Source organism: Corvus hawaiiensis, chromosome 12 (genome assembly GCF_020740725.1).
Source record: "Corvus hawaiiensis isolate bCorHaw1 chromosome 12, bCorHaw1.pri.cur, whole genome shotgun sequence".
Lineage (NCBI taxonomy): Eukaryota > Metazoa > Chordata > Aves > Passeriformes > Corvidae > Corvus > Corvus hawaiiensis.
In genome coordinates this window covers 10,190,537-10,213,509 of record NC_063224.1, presented here as the reverse complement: position 1 = coordinate 10,213,509, position 22,973 = coordinate 10,190,537, and the positions used below count along the sequence as shown (strand labels likewise).

At 38.9% G+C, this 22,973-nt stretch overlaps 1 long non-coding RNA gene across 1 annotated transcript in view; it reads right to left on the bottom strand.

Annotated features, from left to right (window-relative positions):
* The window catches only part of LOC125331995, a 379,455-nt gene that overhangs the window by 276,782 nt on the left and 79,700 nt on the right, over window positions 1–22,973 (bottom strand). Inside the window, exon 3 of the long non-coding RNA XR_007206321.1 lies at window positions 9,288–9,354. This is a non-coding gene — a long non-coding RNA (uncharacterized LOC125331995). The remainder of the gene's footprint in view (window positions 1–9,287; window positions 9,355–22,973) is intronic.

Genomic DNA, 22,973 nt, shown 5'->3' with positions numbered 1-22,973 from the left:
TCTGGGAGCCCCTTTAGGTACTGGAAGACTGCTCCATGGTCACCCAGGAACCTTCTCTTCTTCAGGCTGAACAACCCCAGCTCTCTTAGCCTGTCTCCACAGCAGAGCTCCAGTGCTCCGACCATCTTTGTGGCCTCCTCTGGGCTGGTTCCAGAAAATCCATGTCCTTCTTATGCTGGGAGCCCCAGAGCCGGATGCAGCACTGCAGGTGCGGTCTCACAAGAGCAGAGCAGAGGGACGAATCCCCTCCCTCGACCTGCTGGTCACACTGCTGGGAATGCAACCCAGGATTACAGATGAGCTCTCTGGGTTGCCAGGGCACATTGCCAGGTCATGTTGAGTTTCTTGTCAATCAAGTAGCTAAGATTGTTATCAGTATTTCCCTTCAAACCGCCATTTTTAAAGAATTTATATTACTTGACTGTTAAAATATGTTTCTGGGCAGAAACAAGGGTACACTGTGCACAGGCAAATTTTTAAATTAAAAACGGCCTACAAAATTGCTCCAGCAATTTTCTGCACACAATTGTTTCCATGTGAAAAGATCCACATTTAGTCATGAAAACAGCACCCTCAAAAAAAGAAAAAAGATTTTATCAACTCAGCATTCAATCTTAAGTGGTACTATGACCCTCAGTTATTACTACTGTGCATACACATGCTAATACCCAAATTTCAAATAAGAACAATGCCAGAAAGTAAGACTTGGTAGATTCATCCTTGCATTTGCATAACAAGTTTGAAACTTGTTATTACCAGGTTTTGGAGTAAATTTGAAATCAACCAAGAGATTATTTAATAGAATCTCAAATCAGTAATCATTTTCTTTCCTAACGTACAATTGCGTCCCTTGGCAAATACGCCAAAAGAAGCAGCAAAATGATGAGGCTTTAGCTTTTTATATATCTTTTCAAATACTCATTTTTATTCCCTAAGTGAATAATGTGATCTAAATCTTATCAGCTGACACTGTATCTCTAAATTCATAGTTTTGCCTTTACATTTCCAAGTATTCTACTTTTTTAACACCTCATTTTTTTGGTAGATAAAAATCAAGATTACAAACCATTGCCTGTGCATTAATAAAGACAATATAATTGCCAAAAATGTCAGCTCTTTTGAGCAAGATAAACATTCTCTTAATCCGAAATGTCAAAGCAATTTTGTTAAAGCAAAAAGTCTTTTTAAAGAACAGCGTGACGGTAGGAACCCATGTCAGCAAATTACAAAGCGAAGCAGAGGCAAGTCGCTAAACTGTTTCTAGCTTCAACGGAGAACACACACGCACCAAGCAGCCAGCATTTCTCATTCCCTCAAATCCTCAGTCTCTGAGCAACACAGGTAAATAGATGAGTTGGAAGTGCCAGATCAGTTACTGATCTTGCTCAGCAATATGTCTCTAACAGTGACAGAAAAAGACTCTCAGGAATAAAATGCAAGAAATCTAAATATAAGAAATTATACTTTCCTCCAGAAGGAATTCCCTACAACTACATATATGTGTGTATATAAAAATGTGTGTGTTTGTGTATACGCACAACTAATTTTAAAAAATTATTCATTTATTAGCTGTTTGTTCTAGTATGGGCATTCTTTTGAAATACTCATATAAAGACAGTTTCTGCAGCACCATCCCCCCCAGACTTTGGGTGAAAGAACAGGATTTTCATTTTTTGGAGTTTGGACACCAGTTAAGCTGCTCTGCATGCACGTGGCTGGAGCACAATCCACAGACTCAGAACCTTTGCACTCTTAATAAAGAATTGGGTTTAGTTTAGAGAGATGAAGGCCTCCTCTATTATTACCCACCATGTGGTACATGAAAAAGCTCTCAGCCAGGCCTGAAGGCTTGGAGCACCAAGGGCTGTAGGCACACGGATGAAAAGACAATGCTGGCCAAAGACTGATTACAAAGCAAAGCTATTTGCTATTTGGAATTGAAATACAGCTCATCATGACAAGCCTGGAAGCAATACTTGTTCACTGATGCCTGAGCCACTTATAAAGTTTGAAATTCACTTTTTTGGAGGTGTTTTCTCTCATTGCTTGAAATTGTATATAACTAGTCCTCATTTCTCACAACAGTAGCGTTGACTATGCCACGCAGTCTCACTGGTTTCTATACACACATATTTTCTAATACAGCCAATTAAATTATATTACTGTGTACCACTATTACAGATCTAGAGAATCAGCAATATATGTTAAAAAAACACCAAAAGAGAACAAAAGCCTTTTTCCCACCTAAACAGTTTAGGAGGATGGCCTAGTATTCCAAATCAAAAACTGAAACTTTTAGTCACACCTTTTTCTCTCCCACTAATTGTTATTGAATGATCGGTGTTATTTTTGACTGGTTTTGCCTTTAAACTATATCTAAGTTCATAAACCTGAAGACAAGGCTGGTTCCCAAGAGACTTTTCCTCAAGACCTTCTAGTTCTAGCACTAAATCTTTAAAATATGGGATGAAACACAACATATACAGCAACACTAGAGATCTTCTGAACTACATCACCACATACCTTTTTTTCTTAACGCAATCCCTCCAGTCAGTGGAAAGGTTGAGCTCATTCCATTCCCTGTCCCCAGGCTAGCTGGGCTTCACCACTGCTCTGCCAAGCTTTAGTGCTGTGGAGACTTCCATGGGAGAAGAACTGATGCTATAAACTAAAATTATGTCTCTGGTGATCCCAACTTTATCTGGAGCGGGAGCCTGGCAATTCACAGAGCCCCAAGCAGTCCTCAGAGAATCTGTCCTCTATGGCCCTTTGGCACCTCAGGGCTTGTGGTTTAAGCCTGATTCAGACAGATTCGAGAGATGGGGGGTGAGGAGGACAGCATTTTGCTCTTCAAACCCGAAAATGAAATTAATTCCCCCAAATCTAAAACTCAGGGTCCCCCACCAATCTCTGTGTTTTCTCTTGAAGGGACTATTCTGTTTCCCTGCTCCCAAGATGAAAAGCCAGTATAAGTATAGCTTTTCAAAGCAGAAAAAAAAAAAATTGCTGGGGGAACTACAAAAAAAAAAAAAAAAAAAAAAAAAAAAAAAAAAAAAAAAAAAAAAAACCACCAAAAATAAGTCCCCTGGGCCACAAACTGTATTGGTTCTGGCCTCATCTCTCCAATAGATCTTACTATTAATATGACTCATTACTCAGTCAGATTCCAGATTAACAGAGAACTCCTTACTAGATAGAACACCCAGTTTCAAAGAACTCACACTGATTGTACACTTTAGCTCATCCTTACACAAATTTAAATACTTAAATTATTTGCTGAAAGGAGACTGTAGTTGCTTATATAAGTCAGTGGCTGATTAGCTACCTAATTTTAGCACCTGCAATAAAAACAATGTACAGGCCAGTTCATTGTAAGCAGACAGAAAGCTTCTTCCCAAACAATACTCAGACAGAACAGCAAGAGTTAAGAAGTTTTAGAAATATTTTCCTTCTCCTCCCCTGTGAGAAATGCTCAGAAAAGCCTTTTTCTAACCTAGCCATCTAGAGTTTGATGCAAATGCTGAAAAAAACAGGCTACTTTCAGTTCTTTTCATATGACAAAATGTTTAAGCCCTTGGAACCAAAGTTTCACAGTGGTACATTCTAAGCTAACAATGGGCATATGCACAAGTCACTTAAGACTAATACAAAGAACAATATAATTTTATAACCATAGATTAACTATCCACTGGAGGCTGGTTTGGCCAGTCCTGTAGCATGTTCCCTACTTTACACAAAGAGTTAGTTCTTGTCTCTAAGGAAATATTGTGGCTGGAAAGGGAATTTTAGTTCACTGTCTTAAAACTGGTTTTCTTTTCTTGACTTGGAGATGCCAATAAGGTGTAAATGTTTTTGAGGAGACTGTTATTATTGAATAATGGCATTGTTCTGTTTCTGGTGTGTGCATACCAGGGTGGGTTTTTTTCATGTTCTGTTATACTCAGCCCACACAACTTTTTTTTATTATGAATGAAGTAATTTTGCTTAGAAAGCCAAATATTGAGCCTTTGGCTATACCAAGGTAACTCTTTTCAGCACAGAGGCAATGCTGTTGTTCAGCAAGCAACTGCATTTGGTTCAGGAATGATAAGAGCCACCTTCTGAGGCAGTTTTTTTTTAGTGTCAACTCACAGAGTGGGTTAATAACATAGGCCTTCTTTCTCAAGGTTCACAGATACTCCCACTATTTGATGGGACTATTCCTACATATAAACATTTGCAGAATAAACAGGAGCGTTTGTACTTAGATACCAGATAGTAAGACCCAGCGTATCCACAAACACCTGATCTCAACATATAAAGATAATCTGCTAATCAGTGCACTATCCCAGAAGAACACAAAAGCAGTGTTTTTTACACATACACAATGCAAATTGTCCCTTCTTCTCAAAATTTCATCTTTTGGATAGAAAAAAAAGCAAACCCCACTAAATTCTGTGCTTTCCATCAAAGTCACTGTTCTCTGAGTCCATGTATCCCCTGTTGGAGCAGTAGAACAGTGTCAGGGGCCCTTCCCCCCTTCTATGTAGCCCTGGGAGAGGGGCCCTGAGGGGAGGCATGGGGTTCCCCTGCCCCTGGTCAGCCTCGTTCCCCATTGGTTGTTTTGGGTTCCCCTGCGCAGGCAAGGACCTTCGGGTCCTGTGATTGAGCAGTTCCTCGGCAGATCCTGGCCATGCAGCTGAATAAACATCTCTGAAACATCTATCAAGCATCGGTCCATATAGATTTCTTTTCCACGGGCCTCGTTGTCTGATGCACGTGTTGCAGTCTCCCCACTGTAACAAATGGTGGAGAATTGAGAGCAGAACGATCCCCGATCCCTAAGCGACTGATGTGTGAGTAAACCCTAGAAACTTTGGATTCCTCTTCTTGTTTTTGTTTTGCTATTCCATATCTAAACTATGGAGGAACTGTGGAAAGACTCTTGGCTCTCAGAGCCGCATATGGACATTTATCTTAAACTTGAAAAGATTCTTGAACAACGATTTGTAAATTTTAGCTTAATTCAAGCTCAAAAGTAACTGAAACACTTCCTGGCATAGTTGTTTAAGAACTTTTTCTACGTTTCTTGGGATTTAATTCTTACCAAAGACTTTTGGAACACCGTTTGGACACAGTTGATTTTTGAGTCAAAATACACGCCAACGGAAGAATATTTTCGTGAATATTATTTAATTACCGAGACTGCTGAGCAATGGCAGCTGTGTCTTGGCAAAAGGAAGCCTGGCTCAGGGACCGTACAGCCTCGGCCACGTGCACCGAGCGCTCTGCAAGCAGCAGCGAGGCAGCTCCCGCGCACGGGCGGAGCCACGCAAGCCACAGTGTCAGCAGCGGAGCGAGGCATAGTGGGAGCGGGGTGACCTGGCAGTGCCCGCCCAGCCCCGCGCAGCGCGTGGTGGAGCGAGCCCCGTGAATGCCCGACCGAGAGAAGCGGCAGTGCAGCTGAGAGCAGAAACGGCGGAGCGCAGAGAGCTGAGTGGTGCGGTCCAGCCCGCGCGGCCCCGAATGCGAGCCTGGGAAGAGCGCGCAGGCACAAGCAGCCCCAAAAGCAAAAGAGAAAGCAAGAACACAGCGAGACAGAAAACAGCAACCACTTGGAAAAAGGAAAAAAATCACCGTAGCTAACATTTTAGGAATAGTAAAATGGTATAATGTTAAACAAAATTATGGTTTTATAACAAGATGTGACAACCAAGAACACATATTCATTCATAGAACTGCTATTAAAAAGAATAACCCTAAAAAATACATCCCAAGCTTGGGAGATGGAGAGGTGGTGGAATTCAAAATTGTACAAGGTAGAAAAGAGTTACAAGCAGCAGAGGTCACTGGGCCTGATGGTGTTTCTGTGAAAGGTAGTATATATGCTAAAAATCATAGTCATGTTAGACAGTATCTCCATTATAAGCCCCCCCTACAGTCTCCCTTTCCTAATCCCACCTTTCCCTTTTACCCTATATCCTATTACCCCCAGTGTATTCCCAATCTGTTTTTCACCCCATGGCTTTCCCTACAACTCCTCTCTGATGCCGAGGGGAGATGAAAAGGGGGAGGGAAGAAATTAAACCCTCTCCTGCCTCAGTTTCCCCACAAAGCATGCCCAGAGAGTCCTGTCTCCCTTCTGTCAGCCTTAAGATGTTCCAGAGAATCTGTTTGGACATTTAAAGACTCAGGAAGGTGGCTTATTTTGTTTTAAAAGGGTTCTTGTTATGTTTATCCAGTTGTTTTCAATGTTAAGTTTTAAATCCCTCTTTGTTAAAAATAAAGGGGTGAAATGTTGGGGCTCATCCCCCCTGCCATGTGGGAGAGGGTCCCTGGGGGAGGCACGGGCTTTCCCTGCCCCTGGTCAGCCTCGTTCCCCATTGGTTGGTTTGTGTTCCCCTGCGTGGGCAAAGGACCCTCGGGTCCCGTGATTGCCTCAGTTCTTCGGCAGAGCTCCGGCCATGCGGCTGGAGAAATAAACATCTCTGAAACATCTAGCAAGAATCAGTCCATATATATTTCTTTTCCATGGGCCTCCTTGTTTGATACACGTGTTACAGTATCCACACTGTAACAGAACAGGGTACAGGATTCTGTGTACTTCTTAATCCCAAGATGTCACTGTCCCATCTAGTCCTCACCTCAATAGTACAAAGTGATGAAGTACTGAGGAGATTTTGACTCTCTTGTAAAATTTTGTGAGGTCACATGGTGACGTGATTTTGGTATGAAACATCTCTCCCTTAAAGTTCTCTCCCTCCTTAGTACAAATTCAGCCTGTAAGGCTACCATACCTTTAGTGCAAAGTCTATGAGTATTTCTAACCAGTAGTGAAGTATAAGATTTGGGATGTATTAATGAAAATTTTACTATTTAAATTGCACGTGTATATTGCCTTATCTAAGCTACTTTTGTTATTAAAAAATAGTTTTGAAAAATTCTTACTGCACATAAATTTACATCTGTCCATTACCTTACCATAAACATTTAGATTTTCTCTGTAAGAAATACACACAGCACTCAGCATTTAAACACAATTACTCAGCCTACAGACCTGCTGCCTTAATTATTGTTGGTAATTTTACACACTTTCTTCATCAACTAATTTTTCTTTCCAGTGATATCACTGCAATTATTTCTATTCTGCCTGAATCTTTTACATTACTTAGGCAGCTAGACAGCTGCCTTAGACTTGAATTGCTCAGCCATTTTTGGAACCCAGTCCCCTGTAAGATTTTGCTTCCCTACTTTCCAGGGTGGTTTCCAGCCAGCCATCATGGTATTGCTCTGAGGGTAGTTCACAGTCATTTAGCATTTCTATCTCCCAGCATCTTGGCTTTATTGTAACATGGGAGCAATGGTTTCTCTGAGCACACTGGCTCATGTCACCTTTTCCTTGGCAGGTCAGGTAGCAATCACAAGTTCAGCAGAGGCACTGTGATTGAAATCACTGGCATCATTCGTGCATTGGAGTGGCTCTGCTAAGACTCATAGATTTATTCATTGATCAAAGCAAGATCCCTAACCAAAGTTCCAGAAAGCACTTTTACTTGTGCTTAATTTTAAGTCTGTGGGCATTTGAAACTTCTGTGTTTTCCTGGACTGGAGTCCTTGCCAGCCATTATGAAGTTTGAAAGACTTGCTTTAACATGGAAAGCCTGCACATTTTCCTATACATTTCAACTAATCACTATCAGTGTACCATGAACTAACAAAGGAATGAAAAATGAATAGTTTGGCAATTTTCCTCAGCATTTAGCAAATCATTTATTATCAACAATCGCCAATAATTCAGCAGAAGCTTCTCCTTTGTTGCCTCTATTGCTTGCCAAATATACCTCCTTATTTTAGTAAGTCTGGCTGAACAGGGCAGAACATGTTGGTAACATTTTGAAAACTGTCTTTTTCATCTGAAGTGACAAAGACCTTTCCTCCAGGGCAGCAGTAGAAAACAGAAAAACCCTGTACCTGAGTTAATAAGTAAGAGCAAAACAAGTAAAACCTTGGGATTTAGCACTTTTTCCAATTGTGATTTTCCAGAGTCCCTGTTCATCAGCATTTATTATTTACCTTTTAGCTTCGTAGCGTTTCCTTTTCACTTGGGACTTGGGTTATTGCTTTGCAAATTGTATATTAATATTGCTTACCTACAAATACTTTAGGTATGATCCCAAGGGCAGTGCTGCATGCATTTTGATGAACATTTGAACTTTTAAAATTCAGTAGCATTTATTTTAACCAGAACTAAAAGACAAAGTTGAATTCCAAGTTTGGTGATTAATTTACATCTACTTAAAGACAGACTGAAGTAGGGCAAAATTCACTCCTTTGCAGAAGACTTGCAGTTAAGTTTTTGTTTAAAAGCTCCCAACAACAGACCTTATATGTTTGAAAAAGCCAGTCCTGAGACATTCCATGAAGAGAAAATACTAGTTTTAACTAGGAAGGAGCAAAACAAAATGTATTTAAGACACATATGCCTGCTTAGAAAATTTGGGACTGAAACAACTTTGGAAGAAACCTGGCAGAGTAGTTTATAAAACAAACAGTTGTTCCGTCTTTGGATATTAGTAAGACGTCATGAGAAAATTAGAAGAGCCTAAAGTATTGTCAGATGTTTGCAGTGAACACTCCCCAGTTCAGTGTTTGGAAAATCCAATGTGTAAAATTTCCCATAAACAAAAGGTTTTTTAAAATGTCTGTTCTGGGATGTTCTTGGCTGAGATTGCTGGAACAAATAGAAATAGGTTTGTGAACATAAATAGCTGATGTGGAGTGTTCTTGGCAATATCTGTGCTAATAAGCCAAAGATAAAAATAAAGAAAAGAGTAAAATTACAACTCAAAAAGTGACGGAGCTGGGAAATTAGGAGTTTGGATTGCCTGTCCATTTTCTCTCATCCTGTTACAATTTGCTGTGTTAGAACACCTGGTATAAAACCTGTCACCAGACACTAATCCCAGAACCAAACTACATTCTGAATGATCCCAAAGAAACTGTACAAGGATATGTGTGAACGTCCCATCTTGCAGCAACGCTCTTGCAGCCCCAAGTCTTTCATGCAGTAACTGACTACATGGGTGACAGTGCATCTTTCACATAGAGGACTTGCTTCAGTTTCTGCTAGGCACTAAAGCTGGTTGACTCTGTTTCATTTCACAAGAAAACCCTTATGGATAAATAATCAAATTCCAGGAAAGCATGTCTAGAAGATAAAACGCAAAGCTTTGGAAATACAGCTATGAGAAGCAGTGAGAAGTAGAAGGGACAAAGTCCAAACTCTAGGAATAAAACTAGTTTCTTACCTTTCTGTCATGATTTGATTAGCAGCAACAGGTTCCAGGTTTGATTTCTGGCTCTTTTCTCAGAAACCTAAGAAAATTAAACCAAAATGGTTGAGTGTTCAGTGAATGATACTTTCATCTTTGCAGTGAATGAAAACGCATAACTTCACTGGAGGGACAGAGGTGAAAAGAGTAAAAAATTAAAATCACTGAACAGCTGGTGTTCCCCTAAATATAGTAATAATTAGTCAAATCATTACTCATTCACAATCACAATGAAGAATCTGATCCTTCTTGACCAAACCCTCTATTCCTATCTGCTTAATCTAGAACATTTTGCATTACCAATCTTCAAGCATTAAATTTTAGATGAGATTTGATCAATTACATCACAGTGACCACAGTTAGGTACTGAATTACCAAGATGTTCCTGCTTCATTACAAGCACACAGTGTCATCAGATTTTGGGGGGAAGTTGTTTTGGGGTACACGTTGTTGTGAAGGGGGTTTTCTTGTTTTATGTTTTGGTTTGGGGCGCTTTTTTGGCTGTGGGTTGTTTTTGTTTTTTAATAGTCCCAAGTAGGCAAAACAAAATACTAAGTGAAATTGTTTTAGACCTCTCTTACTACCACTGCCAAAAACTTTCCTTCTGACCATCTGTTTTCTGGAAAGGGCTCCTCACATCTTTTGGGCCTGAGCTGTCAGGGTTTTCTGCACTTGAGAAAGGATATGTGCCTGTGCCTGCACATGAGGCCTTTAATTTGGAAACCAGCACAAAAATTCTGTTTTATAAAAAGGCTTTCTTCTAAAGATGCCCAGAAAACATTTCAGATCAGTTGCAATCACAGCTAAAGCTGCAGAAGGCCAGTGCAAAGCAGCAGAAGAAGCTCCTCAGCTAGGATTAATTACTGACCATTGGTCTGCCAGAAACCATAATCTTTCTACCACTATCTTGGGGGTTCTCCTTTACACCTCCCTGGGTACAGTCATCAGAGCACCAAGCAGCTGTCTCTAAATCACTCTTCAGTGCTCTCAGCACATGAACAGCTACATACACAACACACTAACACGGGTTTTTGTTGGTAGCTCAGCATATTCTGTTTTCTCTCTCTGGATGACTCAATGCTGAGGATCACTCCTGCCAGGAATGCCCGGAGTTCACAAACAAGCATGCCACAAGGCAGTGTAGCAAGAACTGCATTATTATTATGCCTGCCTGATGTGCCAGCTCATGCATCTAGCTCCTTCAAAGCGTCTACTCATCTGTTTTACTGCGCCAGCTACTCAACCACAGCAGCAATGAGTACCTACCCAGAGGAGTAATCGTCTGCATCATGGCAAAACCCCACACCAAATGCAGAAACAGCTATAAAAGCAGGCAAAATGGGAACCAGAGGTTGGGCTCCTCCTGCCAAGAAGTAACTTGGGTGGATCAGCATGCCCCAAGGCCACTGTGCTCTTACGGACAAACCAGTCTGCTTTTATGAGCTCTTGCTAGCTGTACACAAGGAAACCAAACACAGGATCACAGAACCTTAAAATAATTTAGGCCAAAAGAGACCTCTGGAGCCATCTTGGCCCATCCATGCTCAAAACTGGGCTGACTTAGATCAGGTTAGGGCCACCTACAAGCCTCTAACACACCTTACTCTCTGCTGTGTTAGAGACTTGGACAACAGGCACCGCATGCATACATATCCATGATAATTTTGGATCACACCAACTACAACACCCATAACAAGCTGCTAAACAGAGGGGCAAAAAGAAGAAACTGCAAAGAGAAACAGCATGTTCACAGCAAAATTCAGACCCCATGCTTCCTTCTAACCTCAGCAGAAATACATAATGTGGTTCAATGCATACAATGCTATTAAAAACCATATACACCCAAGGAACTCAGTCAGGTCTGTATTGTACATTTTGGCCTTGCTGATACGTGTTTAGTCCACCAAAGTTGAGCAGATATGAAAGGAAAAGGAAAAGCATCTGTAAATGCCAAACATTTTAAAACAGCCAGCTGGATCCTATTGACAGTGCTCAAAAACATCAGAGTATTTATCATGTCACACTCCCAAGACGGGGCCAAAGCACATTCTGGGTTAACAGTTGCTGTTTTCATTTACTTGGCTTTAGCTGAGAGTTAAGAAAAATCACTTCAAATGAGGGTTCTCCTTCGGTGAACTTTACCTGTTGGAAAGGTAGGAAAGGCAAGACAACAAAAAGAACCTGCCCAGCCTCAGCTGGAGAGAGTGGGTAAGGCAGAAGACGGAATTAGAATTTACTTGCTTCCATAACCATGGACAGAAACCCTAACCCCACCAAAAACCCTAAAAAAAAAAAAATCTTCTTGACCATAAAAGGACTGGAACTTTTGTTTAGCTAAATATACATATAACTTTCACTTGTTTCTCTGTGTGTTTGGTTTTTAAACAAAAATACCCAACACTACATGCTCCAAGGAAACATGATTAAAGGAAATTGTACAGCTCTGATTTCTTGTTACCACTTTAATTTAATTTTGTTTCCCTGACTTTTTTCCTTAAGTAAGCTGATAAAAATGTTTTTAATAACAATGATAATTTGGTCGAGGATAAGAATAAAAGGAGGTTTTTCTGAAGGAGGTTCTTCTTCTCATAAAGGTACACATATTTAGTGTGCATTCTGTGAACACTTTCTCCCTATGTAATAGAGAGCCAGAAAATCATCTGTCAGGGGATGATGGATGATGAACTCTGCTCCTTAGGCCTCAGGGCCCAGCCCTGCTGCTATACTTGACTTAGCCTTCAGTAGGCACTAAGTGCTCTGTCAGATTCATGCCAAGGGAAAAGCATAGGCCTGGAACTCCCAAAAGTGTGGGAACCAGAATAAACATTTTTAATGTTACCACACGTTTTAAATCTGCTGTGTCACTTTCCTGTAAGCGTTGTCCTTATTTTTGTAATATATACAGTCATTGTGGGTTTGTCACTCTGCCCATCACCTCTGTTCTCTGTTGTACACTAACCAAGAAAAAAAATGAAAAATAAAAGGAACGTACTGCGTACATGACCATTTGGCTGACTACTGCACTCTTTTAGCAAAGGAGAGACAAGTTTCTGGGGTTTTCTTTTCTCCCTTCCCCTTGACAATGCTTTTGTTGCTTTGTTGCAACAAGGCTGTTCTCACTGCACACAGCTTTATTAATTCAGGGGTGCTTTTGGAGTCCTCTTGGGTGTTGTATCACCACACACAGATATGTACAACAGGGCTATAAGCTAAAAGCCATCTTTCTCTCATCTTTACACCCCAAAAATTCCATCAGTTATTGAATTATGCTGCTTGGCTTAGATGGACTGCAGGACTCAAAATCTCAAGCATTTCCATTATGAGCTGAAGGTCCCACAGGTCCAAGGTAAAATGATGGTTTAAAACTGATGCCAATCATAAGCATGGTTTTCTAATGCATATTTTTATTTCATATTGCCTAACCACTGATTATAACCAGGCTTTCAGAACAATTTTCTTAAAAGAGAATTGGTCAAATGCAGCTATGATGGAATTTCCATCTTTCAGAAATTCCTCAGCAATGAATATCTCTGTCTCCTTCTCTTTCATCACAGCTCTCTTTAAATAAAATATTTATATTGTGGCAAGTAGTAGAAGGTTTTATTCCTTGTTTAGGAAAGGCTAACAGAAAATTCCATAAAAATTAGTAGCAGCTCAAATTACACAAAATAATATTGAGGCTTTTCCTCCCCTCCTCACTGCAGGTATCTTTTCTCATAGAGATCACTATAGAAGGTTTGTGAAAAACTTCTTGTTTAGATGTCCCTTCAGTTCAAAAGGGACATTCTGCAGCCCTGATTTACCACTGGATCAATTCTGAGGAAGGAGCTTACCAGCATTTTACTCCCTTCTAATAGCTTCTCAGAACTAGCAGAATTCATTGAGGCCTAACAGGCCCAAAAAACCACCTGCATTTACATTCTTCAATCAGTCGCATTAACCCTTAGAGGCATCAGCAGGACTCCTGCAGCACCAAAAAGGGACAGAGCAAAGCAAGGACTGGGAGTCATAGAAATGAAGGCATATGTTTTGGCCAGAGTCACTGTCACAACTCAAGCAAATTCCAAATTTATTTGATTTTGACATGAATATTTCTCAGAGAATGATGCCTATTTCTGAAAACTGGCTTTCCCTAGCCATATAAGGCTGTCATTTGCAACCCCCATGTCGAAAACTGAACTCACACTATTAAATGAGGATCCGCTCCTCCCCAGTGTTATTAGGCATTTCTTTCCTACAATACACATTAATACAAGAAGATATCCAAAGGTCCATTCATCTTACTTCACAGATGGGTTTGGCTGACAGCTATGAGCCTGACTTGTCTTTTATTTCAATGCATTCATCCCAGCACCACTCCAGGCTTCCCTACAAAATATGGCTGTCATTCAACAGTGGCAGAACAGTTTAAATGCTCTTATCTACTCACTTGAAATCCCACCCCCTCAGGCAAACTGTTCCCTGAGATGGTCTTTACCCTTCATTTGAGTCTAATGCACCGAGACCGAAAAAGACATTACGCCCAGAGACTGGTGTGGCTACAGTAACAATTACCAGTTCAGCAAATCAGCTTCTCGTTGCAAGCACTGCTCAGGCTATATATAAGCCAAGAAGAACCTAGAATCATTGTGTCAGCAATTCTCAAAGACTATTTTAAATGGTATCAAGTTTTATTAAACTTTTACAACACAGTACAGAGTGTACTTTGTGTTCCTTTGAAATTGATGGAACAAGCCAATTTTTCCAGGTTTGTAGGCATAACATTTATTAAATTATAATAAGAAAATAGCTATTTAAAACCATGAAATGAAAGACTATAATATACATTTAAAGGTCAACAACTGCACGAGTTTCCTTATTATGTATTTTATCTGAGAAATCCTGGGAGACAAAGGAGCTCTGACTCTACCCATGTGCAGCTGCACACTGTGGCTATTCCCTGCCCTGATTTGGACAAGGAACTACATACTCTTATGGATGGCCCTGCTTCACCCAAGCCTCTTATAGAACTGCCTTCACCCATTAAGATGGTGACTTAGATCCTCTAAATAATTTCCACCACATATACCACATACAGATGGAGCTTTCGTAGCTGCAATAGCAAGGTCAGACTGAAATACAGTGATTTTATTCCATCTCTGCACTATACTTCCTTTAGGATGTTCCTTAAATCAGTTTTACCACCTCCACCCCAATTTCCTTTCTGCAACTAAGAAAGGTTAATATGTTCTCTGCAAGGCAAGAGAGGCTGTGTTAATTAATACTGCCAAACAGAAACAACAGAAATGATCAACAAAGAAAAGCCAATGAGAAAATACCCAGATGAAGTGGAAACTTCAGCACCGAGAGTCTGGAAAGAAATGTGATCTAGGTTTTGGCTTTTAAAAGCATTTTAACATTTCAGCATTAAAACATTTTTATTTCTTCCTAAATATGTTTAACATCAAACTTGAACTACAAGGAAAACAATAAATATTGCTGGGCTTTTTCAAGTGCTATTTCAGTGGGCCTCATTTCACACTCTTCACTTATGCTGAGCTGGTATTTAGAAGGATTTAAACAGAACCTTTTTTTAGCAGCCCTTAGAGTCATACATCTTCCTGGATGCACAAACAGAATACATGGACAAGAGCACACCATAAACCTTTTGTTTATTAATAATTGCAACTATTTTTCCAAATTCATAACATAAACCCCGACTGAAATACAGTCTTCGTGATATAGAACTGCCTAAGTTTGACAGACCTCAGAAATCTTCATTGAAGTTTCCTTCTACTCTGTGAACGTATACATATCTATTGCATATGAAGCCTGATATAAGTCCATTAACATCTATGGAGCACTTCAACAGAAAGTAATTTGGATCAGCACAGGCAGCCTTATGCCTTTAGGCTAGCAATCAGCTTTTGAGTATTAAATTCAGCTGGTGTAAATGATAAATAAAAATAGACAGCCACGCTCTTACAGTATTCATCAAATATGTAAAATACAACACAGAAACACTATCACAACGCACAGGTCCAGGTGTTTAAAGATGAATGTTGTAAAATTGGCACAACTTTGAAAAACACAGCTGTGATTAGGATATAATTATCTTATGCAAGAAATCCATTTCAGAGCTATAATTCTTTGCTGCTGCGACAGGAACAGATTTTTATTATTTTCCGCTCACCTTAATTCTGCAAAGTCTGTGCAGCTATAAAAGAGTGATTTGGATTATAGTCTAGCTTGGAGTTCTAAACAAATTTTTTTTGTAACTGATTAAATAACAGCAAATTCTTGTGAAGAACCTAGCTTTAATTTTGGATCTCAGACTGATGGAACAGGACTGTCGGCAAACACACCTATTATCTATTACTGGATACAAATTATATGAAAGTAATTGGAAGAAACAGAGACACCACAGATATTTGTAGGTTACATAGCTTATCTGCATTGAGATTTTATACCTGATGCATTTTATCATCTCTGAAAGGCACCACATTATCAGAAAATAATTGTACTGGTGTATGAATGCAACAAAGCTTGGATGGACAGGTCATCTGCTGAACTTGCTTGTACATTATATTCTGTGTAGGCATCCACAGAAACACACATGTATACCATACATACATTTTTTCAGATCACAGCCTGTTACCATTTGAATACAATTGCAAAATTGCGCAAGAGCCATAGTGTTATAATTGGCTCAAGGTAGGCAGAGATGTAGCTATGGATATATAAATCTCCTTCCACCAGAAGGAGAATTTTCTTCAGATGCAGAATAAATACAAAAGGGGGAAAAAACCTCACACTAAAAACCAGCCTTATCCTGTGTGAAGAATCCTTCCTGAGCAAAACACACTAAATATAACAAAACCACCAAAACTTGAAAAGATTTATTTTTATAGTGACTTAAAACTTTGTTTAAAACTTTCTCTGTTTAGAGAAAACAATCTATCTGGTATTTTTCCCCTTCTAAGTTTGCAATGCAAAAGGGGAAATAAATATGTTCCAAAGATATTTCAGGATTTAAAAATCACAACCTATATATGGGCTGTATCATTTGCAAAGCCTAGATATTAATACTAGAATCTACTTGTGAGAAAATTAATGTCTATTTTAAAAACCTTTTTTTAATGTTTGGTATGTTTAATTTAAAGAATGTAAGACTGCAGATGAGATGAATTTTCCAGTATCTTAGTCATAAAATTATATCACCACTACATATTCACAGTATGGTTAAATAGCAGTCGTAAATTAAAAGAAGAGTCTAATAACTTACACTGTTCTAATACAATACTAAAGGCAAGTAAAAATAAAATACTCTATCTGGATATTTCAATTAAAATATGCTACATCATATTGAGAAAATACTTGGAATTAATATAGTCAAATATACCAGAAAAAAATCCTTTTGCTCTGATGGAATAAAACTGATTCAACTCTGCCAGGGGCTCTGGCCACAAGAGAAAAGCTGCACTGGATTACACAGCACTATTGAGCCATCTTCTTTAAACAGGTATTTTAAAAAGTCATGATCCCCTTTACCATAGCTGTTCTCTGTAAACATTTGGGAAATGAATTGCTCAGGAGCCATAGAATATAAGAAGCAGAGAGCACTGAACTTGGAAAAAAATAGCTGTATTTCTTTAAAGAGACGAGATGGCTTCCTGTAATATGAAAGCAAAGCTTAAAAGATATGTTAGATCCAAAGAGATCTATTGTATAAGGATGAAATTTACCCTCTGTGCAAAGTATCAAGATTTGCACAGTGATTAGCCATGATTAAGTGGTATCTTACAGATTTACACAGGACACAAGAGAATAATAGATATTGTGCTGGCCCTCTTCTATCAGCATTTATTTACCACATAGAACTAACAAAGACATCAATACCTCAGTTACACCTCACTTTGAATTAGTCAAAGTGAAAATAACTGTGCTGCAAAATAATAATTTATAGACCAAATTTATCACCTTGCCATCTCATTACAGGCATTTCACAATTCTTTTAATGAGCTAGAGTCTCTGTAACTGTTTTTTCAGTTATGTGTGGAAACCAAGTGTGCAGATAAAATGGATTAAAACACTCCAGGAGTAGTGGCACTGAACTAGGCTACCTTCTTTCTTTCTTTTTGTAATTCACTTGTGTTTTGGACAGTAAGTCACACCAACAGAACATGTAACCTACAACTGAAACAGGACTCCAAGAGAGGGGGTTGATGCTCCAAGTCTCTCCATGTTTAAGAGGCATTTGGAAAAATATCCTTAAAAACATGCCTTAACTTTTGGTCAGCACTGACTTTCTCAGGCAGTTGGACTAGATGATCTTTATAGGTCCCTTCCAACTGAAATATTTCACGTTCTTCTACTCTAAACTTAACACTTCATACTTCTTTAATAAACTCTAGCCAAAAGTACCATTGCCCTAGAGTCAAGGAATTGCATGAACACTTCTGGGAGAATGCTTGGTAAGATACTTGAATTATAACTCATAGAAACAAATTGTAAATAGAGGAGACTAGGATAGATTTTGGAGGGTAAGAATGTTTGCAACTCAGAAATCACAAAAAGTCTGAGTGTTCCAGTGATGAGGCAGTTCTGCCTATAGAGGGGAAAACATAAAGGCATCATTCAAAGACTACAACTCTACACGAACCAGAGTATGTCTTGGGCTCTGCTCCTTTCCCCAAAATCTCATAGCAATGTTCTTCCAAAGAAACAGGGAAGCATTACAAAAATGAAAATTCTCACTTTCTGAACTTTATAGCTAAAGTGAAGTTCAGCTGAAGAAAGCATATTTCCACACAGAAGTAAGTTGGACTGGTTTATTAGTTCAGGAAACTCCTGTTCTCAAAAGGTGACTAGAAATCGCAAGGCAAATAAATCTCCAGTCAAATTTTACTGTTTCTCTACTTTCCACTAATTCTCAACAGGAGAACTAGAGGGAAATGTGCACTTTATTTTGAACTGTTCCTTGTCTTCTCTCATTTTCTTTCCTGCTAGCAGGATAGAGAGGAAGAGACAGAGACTACAAAATAATTACGGTAAAGACTATTTCACCGAGATTTTTCAAGCCTCATTAAAAAAACTCAACTCTCAATTTTATAATCCAGTAACATTTGTTTTGAGAATTTGTCTCTTTCCCAAAACAGAGGGTGCCAGTAAATCAGGTCCAAACTCTGCATTTCTCAAAATGACTTTGAGTTCAGCAGTTTTTAAACCCTGTTAATAAAGTGGAATCTGTGACATATCCAAAAAAACTATGCAATTTGTTTGACATGCCTAGCAGTCAAGGCCTAACAAGTTTATGGGAAGTATCATCTAAACATAGAAAAGCTCAAATCAGGAAACACTTAAAAAAAGACAATATACTCACAGCCTGAAATAGGAAGAGAAATTGTTGGATGAATGACTGAGAGCATGACTTAGTAGCTATAAATCTATCTGGGAATATTTAAGTCAAGAACCATGATTTGCATCTATAGAAAATATGAGAGTTGGCGGTAGATTTCTAGATTTGCTTTGTAAATTAGTCAGGAAATTATTTCCTGCGTGTAACATTATTTTCGCAAATGCTAATCATGTTTTTGGATTTGGATGTGAAGACATGCAGGTCAATTTTAGTAGATGCCTCCTCTCTCCTCCCCATTTCCCCCTCTCCTCCACTGCAGATGAGGCAGTGTTAAAGCACACTTGAGAATTTGAAACTTAAACTTAAAACCATCTTCAAAAAGGAAGGAAAAAAAAAAAAAGAGGAGAAAAGCATGAATTATGATGAACAATTAACTGACTGCAGCTAAGTTTTCCCCATAGCAGGAGACTGGTAAATGTTGGGAAAACAAATCTTCATAATTATTGACACTTGTGCTGGAGTAAATTAAGCCAAACCATTAAGTTGCTCAACCACAAAGAGATAATTAAAATTGTTCTGAAAATCTGGCTGTGTTTTTCTTTTGGAAATAAAAGGTGAGGTGGAAAATGGAGTTTATGTCTGCATGTCCCACAAAAGAAATCAAACTAACTTTTATATTTACTTGTTGAGTTTAGAAGGAGGAAAGAGAAGCTTTAAAAAGGCCACTGAAGTATTTCTATGGTGATAAAAACCTGAACTGAATATACTATTTTTCAATTAAAACATCTGAGGCATTTCTTAATTTTCTTTACAATGACAGTGTGGAGAACATGTTCAAGAGTGGGATTGGCAGAAATAGGGATTTCCAGAAAAATCCTATCTACATAAGCATCGTGCCAACTTAGAAGAGGAACAGCAACACTGAAGCTGCATGATCCTTAAGGTGACTCTTTCTTTAAAGACTGCAAAGTGAGACAAATAACATCCAAAACAAAAGAGAAAAGCTTTCTAGTCACCAAAAGTGAAATTAGTCATCTCTGAGAAAGAAAAAAAACAACCAAAAATTTCCCAATATCTCCCTTCAAAACTGGACTAAAACCAGTTTATTTTAAATGTTCTGAGCTAATAGTCTTTTATCATGCCATGTACTGCCTTTATGGCTACATCTTGTTCCAATTTTGGTTTCATCCATTCCCATTTCCAAATGACCATAACTTTTATATAGGCTTACCATACACCAGATTCCATCTGTCTGTGACCCTGAAAAAACAAGGGGCCTTTGATGTTCTTAGGCACTTCAAACCACTTTGTCCTTTCCAGTGATATATGAGCCACACTGTAGTGAAATGCAGTCATCACTGGTTTGTGGAAGTGCCTTCCTGCTTCTTCTCTTGATGTAAGTTTACCATAGAACAAATTTACTGTAATCTTTGTGTTAACTTGTGCTTCCCTACAGAGTGAGAAAGAGGTCAGCAAAACAGCAGCGGGAGGCTAGAAATAGAAATCCTGCACATACAGCATCCTCACAGCCAAAAACAAGGGTCTGTCTCTTGAAGAAGCAAAAAAACCAAATCACACAAACCCCATCCAACAAACCAATTGATGATCAGATCAACAACTTCTTGAAAACAAGTATTTCAAGGAATTTGTTAACTGATGGACAGATTTACACACCCCACACAGCAGCTTTGTTGTGGCATTGTGTGTTCATCCTATTAAATTTCAAGGCTGCTGTACGAGGCTGTTGGGTTTTGGCACTGTCAAAATGAAACAGAGATTATGTGGTACCATATGTCAGGCAGCTAAAGCAAAGGATTCCTGGTCTAACATGTTTGCCTTTCCAGTCTGGAGAGAGTATTAAAACCAAAGGAGCAGGAAAGGTGGGTGGACCAGCACAAGGAGGGATGAGATGGTTTTGCTTTCATCCCGACATCTCAGCAATCCTGCAGCACTTCTGAAGACTCATGTCTGGATGTTTCTGCACCAGTCAAATGCAGAAAGACTTCATCTTTTCCTCCAAGACAAAAACAAAAAGCAAAACTCTTCAGCAATTATTTTTTAATGCAAATGCATGTTTATTTCATGCCCTCAAGCCTTTTAGTCCTGGTTCTTTGTGACAAACATTCCACAATAGACTCTTTAAAGTCTGGCATATGTGCCAGTGCTAAAAAACATACAGTAGAAGACATAAGACAATTAAAATGAAAGACGACAACAACATGCTGCTAATGGTTTTAAATTATTACATTGTAGAATAGTTACTGGTACATCATGGAAGACCTATCCCCACAGCTCTGCACAAGCCTGAGCTCCATCAATAAACTAATCTTTATCATGTAATACATTGGTTTTCTGTTACAACAATGTTTGTGCCCTACAGTCCAGCATCCTGTAACTATGGGTAAAGGGATGACACAATTACACTCCAATTAGCTCAGGTGTCTGCTTCAGTATATGATAGGTTTTCAAGGTCCACCTCTTTAGTCAACATCCACTGAAGAGACACCATTGATTGACTTCCAAGATGGAGTTGCACTTGATAAATACAACAAGATGACCTGCAAGCCCCAAGGTGCCCAGACTGAAGGAATTTGAAGTACCTTACAGAATAACCCATTTTTAGGAGAAATCTGACCTAAATTGCATTCAAGATGCACCATGAATTAGCTCCCAGAGGACCTAGAGCAGACACTGGTGTGTAAGTTAGCTTCCAGTGCTGGCTTACTTACTTTTTACCACAATATTTCAATTGTTTGTGTAGTCTCAGTTCAACTAAGTGTTTCGATAGACAGTACTTTGAAAACAGGATTTAGGCATCTGTTTTTAAAGTTACCTATATACAAATAAATTCACAAAAATAACTAAAAGCATTTTTCTAACTTGGCAAGGCATAACAGTGGGTTGTGGGTTTTTTCAGCATGAAATATGGAGGTGTTTCAATGTCTGCTATTTCTTCTTTTTGAGTTTGTTTGGGGGGTTCTAGGTAAAAAAGGAACACAGGAATATTTCTTAATAACCTATTACCAAGTAAGTAAGGGTTCTTCTGGGATGCAAGAAGCTGGCGTTTGAGTTCCAAGCTTCCCCCATTCCAGACAAATGTCCTTGTCACTCATGTTCTTACCTGTCACTGGGTAGCTTGCTGCCTTCATGCAGATGGCAAAGCTAATGCTTTCAAATAAAGATTTTTAAAAGTCAGATTTCAGCAATGTGAAGCTCTATCTGGATTTAATAGATATGACCTCTGAAAAGCTTAATTTTTGAAAGATAAATGGAGAATTACATCCTCTACTTTAAGAACTCACTACCAGAAGCTCCCTTTTTTAGTTCTTTCCCTTATGCAATATCTGTGCTTTATAAATATTTCAGATGGAGTTTTCAAAGCCATTTTAAAAATAAAGATATCACATTCAAGAAAGACCAAGCAGAAAAAAATAAACTCAATGTTGTCCCTTTATGTTACTGTCACAGCAAGTAGCAGTAGCATATTTTTCTCCATCCAACATATATTTATGCAACGATAACTAAGAATTTTAACTGTAAAGATACTCCAAGCAGCTAAAATAATTTAATATAGAGTAAGAATTTTAGAGCTTCATGGAAAGATTTTTGCACAAAGCAAAAATTTATAATATAGCTTTTCCTCCTCCCTGACTTATTTTTTAACCAAAATGAGAACAGACACACTTGGCTTCAGGTTAACACCCACAAAAGGATGAAGTTTTTAATCCCGTGAAAGAGACGAGACTCTACAAAGCTTAACTGCTCTAAATTATTGAAGTATTAGAGAGGCTTGCAATTCTTCAGCAGTCCTGAAACACATTTGTAAGGAACATTAGCTCAGTTTGAATGGAGAAGCAGCATTACTTCCAATGTGCTGTTGGTAGCTGGGATCATGGTGGGGATGTTTGCCTAAGAGCACCAAGGAAGTCTCCAGAGAAACTATAGATGTCTACACACAGCAAGTGCCATGGCCACTGGCCCATCCTTTCTAGAGCTCAGTAAGAAGTTAAAACCCATCCTTCTTGCTGACAATTGATATTTTTTTCCCTGTCAGAGCTCACCACAGGCAGGCTGAAACCCTCACACCAATGTCACCAGCTCTGCAGTGTGATTATACCCAAAGACAAAGAGAATTTTAGTCCCTTCATGGAAAGTTAAGGATGCCATTTAAACACCTCTTTTTCAAAGTTCAAGAGAGCTGGCTGAAATAATTGTGAAATTAAGCCTCAGTACATACTGCCTAAACCATCTGAAGCAGCCAACCTGTGAAGGGTGGGAGATTCTCTGACACAGAAGACCATGCATGAGTCAAGAAAAGTTATTAA